This window comes from Eptesicus fuscus, chromosome 2, assembly GCF_027574615.1.
Source record: "Eptesicus fuscus isolate TK198812 chromosome 2, DD_ASM_mEF_20220401, whole genome shotgun sequence".
Lineage (NCBI taxonomy): Eukaryota > Metazoa > Chordata > Mammalia > Chiroptera > Vespertilionidae > Eptesicus > Eptesicus fuscus.
This window is the reverse complement of record NC_072474.1, coordinates 4,268,887-4,275,482: the sequence shown is the minus strand read 5'-3', so window position 1 is coordinate 4,275,482 and position 6,596 is coordinate 4,268,887. Positions and strand designations below refer to the sequence as shown.

General features: G+C 44.3%; 1 pseudogene; it reads left to right on the top strand.

The window, feature by feature from the left end:
• The first annotated feature begins 5,519 nt into the window (after positions 1 to 5,519).
• Positions 5,520 to 6,018, top strand: LOC103304736 (heme-binding protein 2-like; annotated as a pseudogene).
• The last annotated feature ends 578 nt before the right edge of the window (positions 6,019 to 6,596 follow it).

Below are 6,596 nucleotides of genomic sequence, written 5' to 3'. Positions count from 1 at the left end.
CTGCCTCCTGCACGCCCCCTACTGGGAATCAAGCCCACAACCCAGGTATGTGCCCTTGATTGGAATCAAACCTAGAACCCTTCATCCACAGGCTGACGCTCTATCCACTGAGCCAAACTGGTTAGTGTGGAGAGCCGCTACAGTGTTTGGACAGGTTCAAGCCTTGGACTAATGAGAGGGCACGGTCCTCTCATGGCAAAGCCATGTGCAAGTCCCAGCTTGGAAGGCAAAGCCCTCCTAGCACAATTATAGCCAAAGGCTATAGTGTAAGCTTGACCTTATGGTCCAAACCTGTGGTCCCAGGTGGCTAAGTGAGGTAGGCTGCAGGAGGTGCAGCAAGTGCTGCCAAAACAAAGCTTGATAGAGTTCAGGTGCATGTAATTGAGTAGATTCGAAACCCACAAGAACATTGTAAACATCTTGACCACGCCCTTACTTTGCCTCATGGAATCTGGCTATAAAATAAAGACTCGGCTTGCAGGCTGTGGCACTGTCTCTCCTTCCAAAAGCAGCATCCCACCTAGCCCCAGCTTTATTTTCTTGTCTGTCTTCTTTAATCCTTCACTGCCCTCCGCCCACCCCCTCAGGTTCACCCCAGGCTGTGCTGAGTGCGACACAGGTTAGGACTTCTCTGTTCTTAAGAGAGACTATGTCTGTCTGGAGAGGGGCCTCCACAGCTTCCAGAGATTGTGGGGCCACCGCCACACTGGCAGGAACTTGGGCTCCTGAGGACTTGCCCATGAGGTGTCCAGCTTCAGTAGAATGTGGGACTATGTCCATGCTGACAGGAGTTTGGTTTCCTCAGGACCCCCTGAGGAGTTATCATAGAGGAAGGAAAAGGAAGGAAAATCTCTGTTTTCTCCTGACCAGCCCTGGTGCTTCCCTCTGAGGCCATGCGTGATGTGGAGTGCCTCCTCCTCTGGGAACTTAGGATTCACAGCCTTTCCCTTTGAAACCACATTCATTGCTGTTGTGAGTTCCCATAGTAATTCTCTTCAGTCATTTTTCCATTCGTTGTTCTGATTAAGTCCAAGTACTATAATGCCGGGGTGATATCCAGCATCTATATGGGTTCAGGAATCTGGAGAAGGGCTGTGTGTAAATTAATGAAGAGACTATAAATATAATATAAATTTGTAATCCATGGGGGAGCCAGAGGAAGCTTAGCTGTAGTAGCTAAATTCTCTCTATCTCCGGACCCAGGGCTCTTTGTATTCCCACATTTTTCCCTATAGCAAAGTAGATATACATATCAAAGGTAAGGATTAGTATACAGTAGGCATTGTCAGGTCGGGGGAAACTGCCTTCAGCTGTTCAGCTGTTTGGCCAGCAGGAGGCAATAACATGTAGATTGAAATGCCCTCAGCTGTCTGGCAACAGGCAATAATATATACAGATTTTCAGGTTTGGGGAAATGCTTTTGGCCATTCCAGCAGGCAATAACATGTATTCAGCACTGCTGAATATAGAAGCCCATCAACCTTTTGATGAACTTCTTGCATTTATTATGACATGCTGGAATTAGCCTCCAGCAGTACTACATCACTACACCCTTCTCAAACTGGAGGATGAACAGCTTGAGCTCTGCCCCAGCTCTGTGGAGGGAGCATGCAAAACAGAGTATTCGATACATCTTTCTAGAGCATCCAGTTTATTACATGGTTTGTAAGAATCCAGTAGTTTAATCAGAACCACCCTTTCCCCCACAAACATGGAAGAGGAGCAGTTCAGTCTCTGAGGTTTCACCAAGTCGGGGCGGAGGGGTGTACCTGCAGTGAGGGTGGTCTCTCCCTTTGTCCCCCTGGAGGGCTCCAGGCCACCCTCCAGGCTCACCAGGTATTTTGTGTATGATGCCTCTGAAAGCCACAGAGATGCCAGGTACCCTCCTGGTTTGAATCCTGTGCAGACAACACTGGGGCAGTCTGCACACCTCCATCGCCCACTGGTCCAAGTCCGCTCACTCAGGGACAAACCAGCCTCTGGCCGATCTCCCATACCACATTGCCAGCCTTCCTGGAGCTCAGCATCTTCTAGCTCAGCATTTAAATTGCAGGGAGTGCAGCCTGACCCACAATCTTTCACTGTGGCTTTACTTGGGTCCAATTAAGATGCTGTTTCTTGGTGGACCACCTACAGCAAGGGTGTCTTAACAATAAAGTTAAAGAACCTCCTAGCCACGCCCTGCCAGCCCTGGCTGTGGCCAGAAAAGACTTGGGTCACACCATCAGGCCACCCAGCATATAGGGAGTTTTCCTTGTTGGTTCCCTCTGGGGTTCTGCTGCTATGGGGGGAGGGGAAGCCACAAAGGTCATGCTAAGGGCTGAGCTGGAGGTGGCAGGGTCTTCAACTCCAGGCTGGCTGGGAGACTGGTAGGCTCTTCTGGCCTTATGGCTGAACCTTGCAGGTTGGGGAAAGACTGTGATAGTGCAGCCCTCCACTTTGGGTTTTTGGTGCTCAGAATCAGGTATGTAGCCATCACTCTGTCGTGCCTCCTTCATATTATTCATATCCTGGATCTGGTCCTGCTCAGACTCCAGGTTCATCATTTCCTCGGTCACTCAGGGATTTATGTTGTCACTGGGCTGCTCACTGAAAGGTTTGCGTTCCTCCTCCTTGCCCATGGTGAGCCCTGGGTCTCTCATTAATTCTTAGTTCCTTTGTGACGGGGATTGAGGGCCATTAATTTCTTTAAGAGCTTTTCACACTCAAAAGACAGGAAATAGGGGACATGGTAGTGTCTGCTCAGTATTAGCTGTTTTAGCTCCCAGAAGCCCTCTCCCATGAAAGGCAGAGTCCCAGTGACCATCTTATACAGAACTACTCCGGGACTCCATACATCGACGCTGGGGCCATCATAGTTTTCACCCAGGAAGAGCTCTGAGGAGGCATAAGGGAGGCTGCCACAGAATGTGCTCAACTTATGGCCAATAAATTCAGTGCTGAGGCCCAAGTCTGCAAGTTTTACATTCAGCTCCACATCAGAAAGCACGTTCTCTGGCATCAGTGGATGATGCCTGGCTGGTAGCAGTTCTGCACAGCAGCTACCAGCTGCCAGAAAATGCCTTGGGCCTCATTTTTGGTCATGTGGCCCGGCCCTGCAGATAATAGAACACGCCCCCACTATTTACATGCTCCATAACAAGAAATAATGTTTCCTCAGCGTCAATCACCTACAATATTCAGGTGATTCAAGGCCTCATGCAGGGGACTTCCCGGAAAAGTCCGAAGGAGCCCTGCTGATTAATTACTTTGACAGCCACCTCTGTCCCAGTCAGAATGTGCTGGGACAACCTCATCTTGGCAAAGGTTCCCTGGCCAATGGTGTTCGGGAGCTTGTAGTGGCCAACTGGGGTCCTCATCAGTAGAAATGGCTGCAAGGTCATGAGACATGGTGACCTGCTAATGACACTAACTGACAATGTTAACTATTAATGCTAACTTTGCTAGAAAATAGTACTAACTATACTACCCTATTCTAACTAATACTAACAATGCTAACTATGCTTACTAATGCTAATAAATGATACTAACTATACTATGCTAACTGCTAATAATAGTACCAATGCTAACTATGCTTACTAACTATACTAATAAATAATACTAATAAACAGTGCTAATTATACTAATAATACTGACAATACTAATTTTAAAAAAATTAGAAAAAAGAACAAGAAAAATAAAAAATAAAGAAAAATGAGAAAAGAAAATTTGAGAAAAAGAAAATTTTAAAAGTGAAAAGAAAAATATTGAGAAAAAGAAAGAGTAAAAACAAAAGAAAAAAAGAGAAAGAGAGAGAAAACAAACTGACAGGTGACCACAAATGAGCTTCCTGAACTATAAAGACAAAAACCTTGCCCTAGCCGGTTTGGCTCAGTGGATAGAGGATTTTCCTGGGGACTGAAGGGTCCTGAGTTCGATTCCTATCAAGGGCACATGCCTGGGTTGCAGGCTCCTCCCCAGTAGAAGGTGTGTAGGAAGCAGCCAATCAATGATTCTCTCTCATCATTGGTGTTTCTCTCTCTCCCTCTCCCTTTCTCTCTGAAATAATAAAAATATATTATTTTTAAAAATCTTAACCTCGCCAAAAGCTTATATAGAAGTTTTTTATTTTTTTTATATATTTTAATTAATTTTTAGAGAGGAAGGAAGAGAGAGAGAGAGATATAAACATCAATGATGAGAGATCGGCTGCCTCTTGCATGCTCCCCACTGGGGATCAAGCCCACACCCCAGGCATGTGCTCTTGACCAGAGTCGAACCTGGGACCCCCCAGTCTGTAGGCTAACGCTCTATCCACTGAACCAAACCGGCCAGGGCTATAGGAATTTTTTATAATTCCATCACAATGGCACCATATAAGGTCAGAGCAAGATAAGAACCAGTGATAGCTGGGGATAAACCACAGTGGTTTTCTCAGTGGTATTTTTGTTTTGTTTTGTTTTTAATATATTATATTGATTTTTTTTTTTTTTTTATTTTTTACAGAGAGGAAGGGAGAGAGAGAGTTAGAAACATCGATCAGCTGCCTCCTGAACACCCCCTACTGGGGATGTGCCTGCAACCAAGGTACATGTCCTTGACCAGAATCAAACCCGGGACCCTACAGTCCGCAGGCTGACGCTATATCCACTGAACCAAACCAATTAGGGCGTCTTCTCAGTTTTTGATATCAAACTCTTTTATGCTAAAAAAAAAAAAAAAAAGACTCCAAAGAGCTTTTTGTTTATGTGGGATATTAAAGACTGATATTTACTTTATTAGAAATTAAAATTTGCAGGATACTGCAGTTAGCTTTTCATATATAATTTGAAATTCTGTAATAATTTTTGTCTTTTAAAGATCTTATAATGCCTTCACTTAAAATATTCAGCTCCTTTTTGTTAACTCCTATTGGTCTCAAAATGATGCTATAACTTGACTAATACTACAATCTATAAGAAAATGTTCTGTTGCATAAGATAAGTTATATTATTAACATCTATAAACTGAGAGAAAGTAGCTTTCGTTATATTTTTGCTAACAAGATCATGAGCAGATGTCTCATCATAAATCTTGGAGACCAGTGGGCAATGGATTAGCATATTCAAAGTATTGAAAGAAAAACACTGTCAACCAAGAATTCTATACCTGGCAAAACTATCCAAAAATGAGGGAACCATTAAGACATTCCCAGATAAACCAAAGCTGAGAGTGTTCTTTACTACAGACTTTCCTAGCATGAAGGGTGTTCTTCAGGTTGGAATGAAAGGACTCTGGACAGTAACTCAAAGCCTTATGAAGAAATAAAAATTTTTGCTAAAGGTAAATTCATGGATAATTTAAAAGCTAGTATATTGTAACTTTGGTTTGTAGCTCTACTTTTTGTGTTCTACTTGATTTAAGAGACTAATGTAATCTCTTCCACCATGTAAGGATACCACCAGCAGTCTGCCACCAGGAACAAGGCTCTCACCTGACTTTTCTAGCACCCTGAGCTCAAACTTCCAGCCCCCAGAATCCCCAGAAGTTAAGGGATCTGACTCTATGGACCAGCCAAGTGCGTCAGCACCTCTATTAACTCAATAGATTGGGATTCCTCCATCCAGACTGGCTTTACCAGGCTGAGCAGCTATATTCAAGGCAAAAACAAGAAAGAGATGAAAATAAGGATGACAGCTCCAATGATGAGCTGGTTTCAGATCCTTTTAGTGAGTCTACCATTACCATTTCCCTGTATATCCCCTCTGAGCAGCAATCTGATCCACCCAGACTTTCAGAGTCAGATGTCTTCATTGAAGACAGAGCCAAAATGACTGTCTTTGTATGGTCTTTCAATAGATTCTCTAGTGCCCACAAGAATCAAGAACAACTTCTAACATCAACATTTTAGGGGAAAGAAGCATTTTGAAGGAAGAAGAAAAAGTTTGTGATGAAAAGGTTTACTACACTGCAGGCTACAACAGTCCTTTTAATTTGCTTAATAGAAATAATGAAGTGTCATTGGTTCAGACAAATTAACCCTCTGAAGAAAATGAATGAGAAAATGAAAAGAAGTAGCATCACCAGGGGCTAAACTTTGTTTAATACAGACATCAACACACCTATAAGTAAAATGTATGTCTAGTATCTTCTCCCTGAGAGTACTAATAAGAATTGGGCTTATTTCCAATGTGCCTTTTTAATGCATGAAGTGCTATCAAGATACACAGATAATATGGGACAATCCTATATAATAAAAGCATAGTATGCATATTGTCCCTTCAACCGGGAGTTCTTCCAGGAGTTTGACCAGGGGGTGGGGCCAGCCAGGGGAAGGGAGGGAGTACCTGGCAGTCATAGCCAGCCGCTAGGGACCTTACCAGTGCATGAATTTCATGCACTGGGCCTCTAGTCTATAATAATAAAAGGGTAATATGCTAATTAGACCAGACGTCTTCCAGACATCATTCCGGACATCCTTCCTGATGAAGCCGGGACTGGATGGAAGCCAGCTGGGTCATGGGTGCCTGCAGGTGGCCCGAGGGAAGCCAGACCAGATCCCAGGTGCCTGCGGGAGGCCCAGGGGAAGCCAGCCTGGGTCCCGGGTGCCTGCAGGTGGCCCAGGGGAAGCCAGCCCA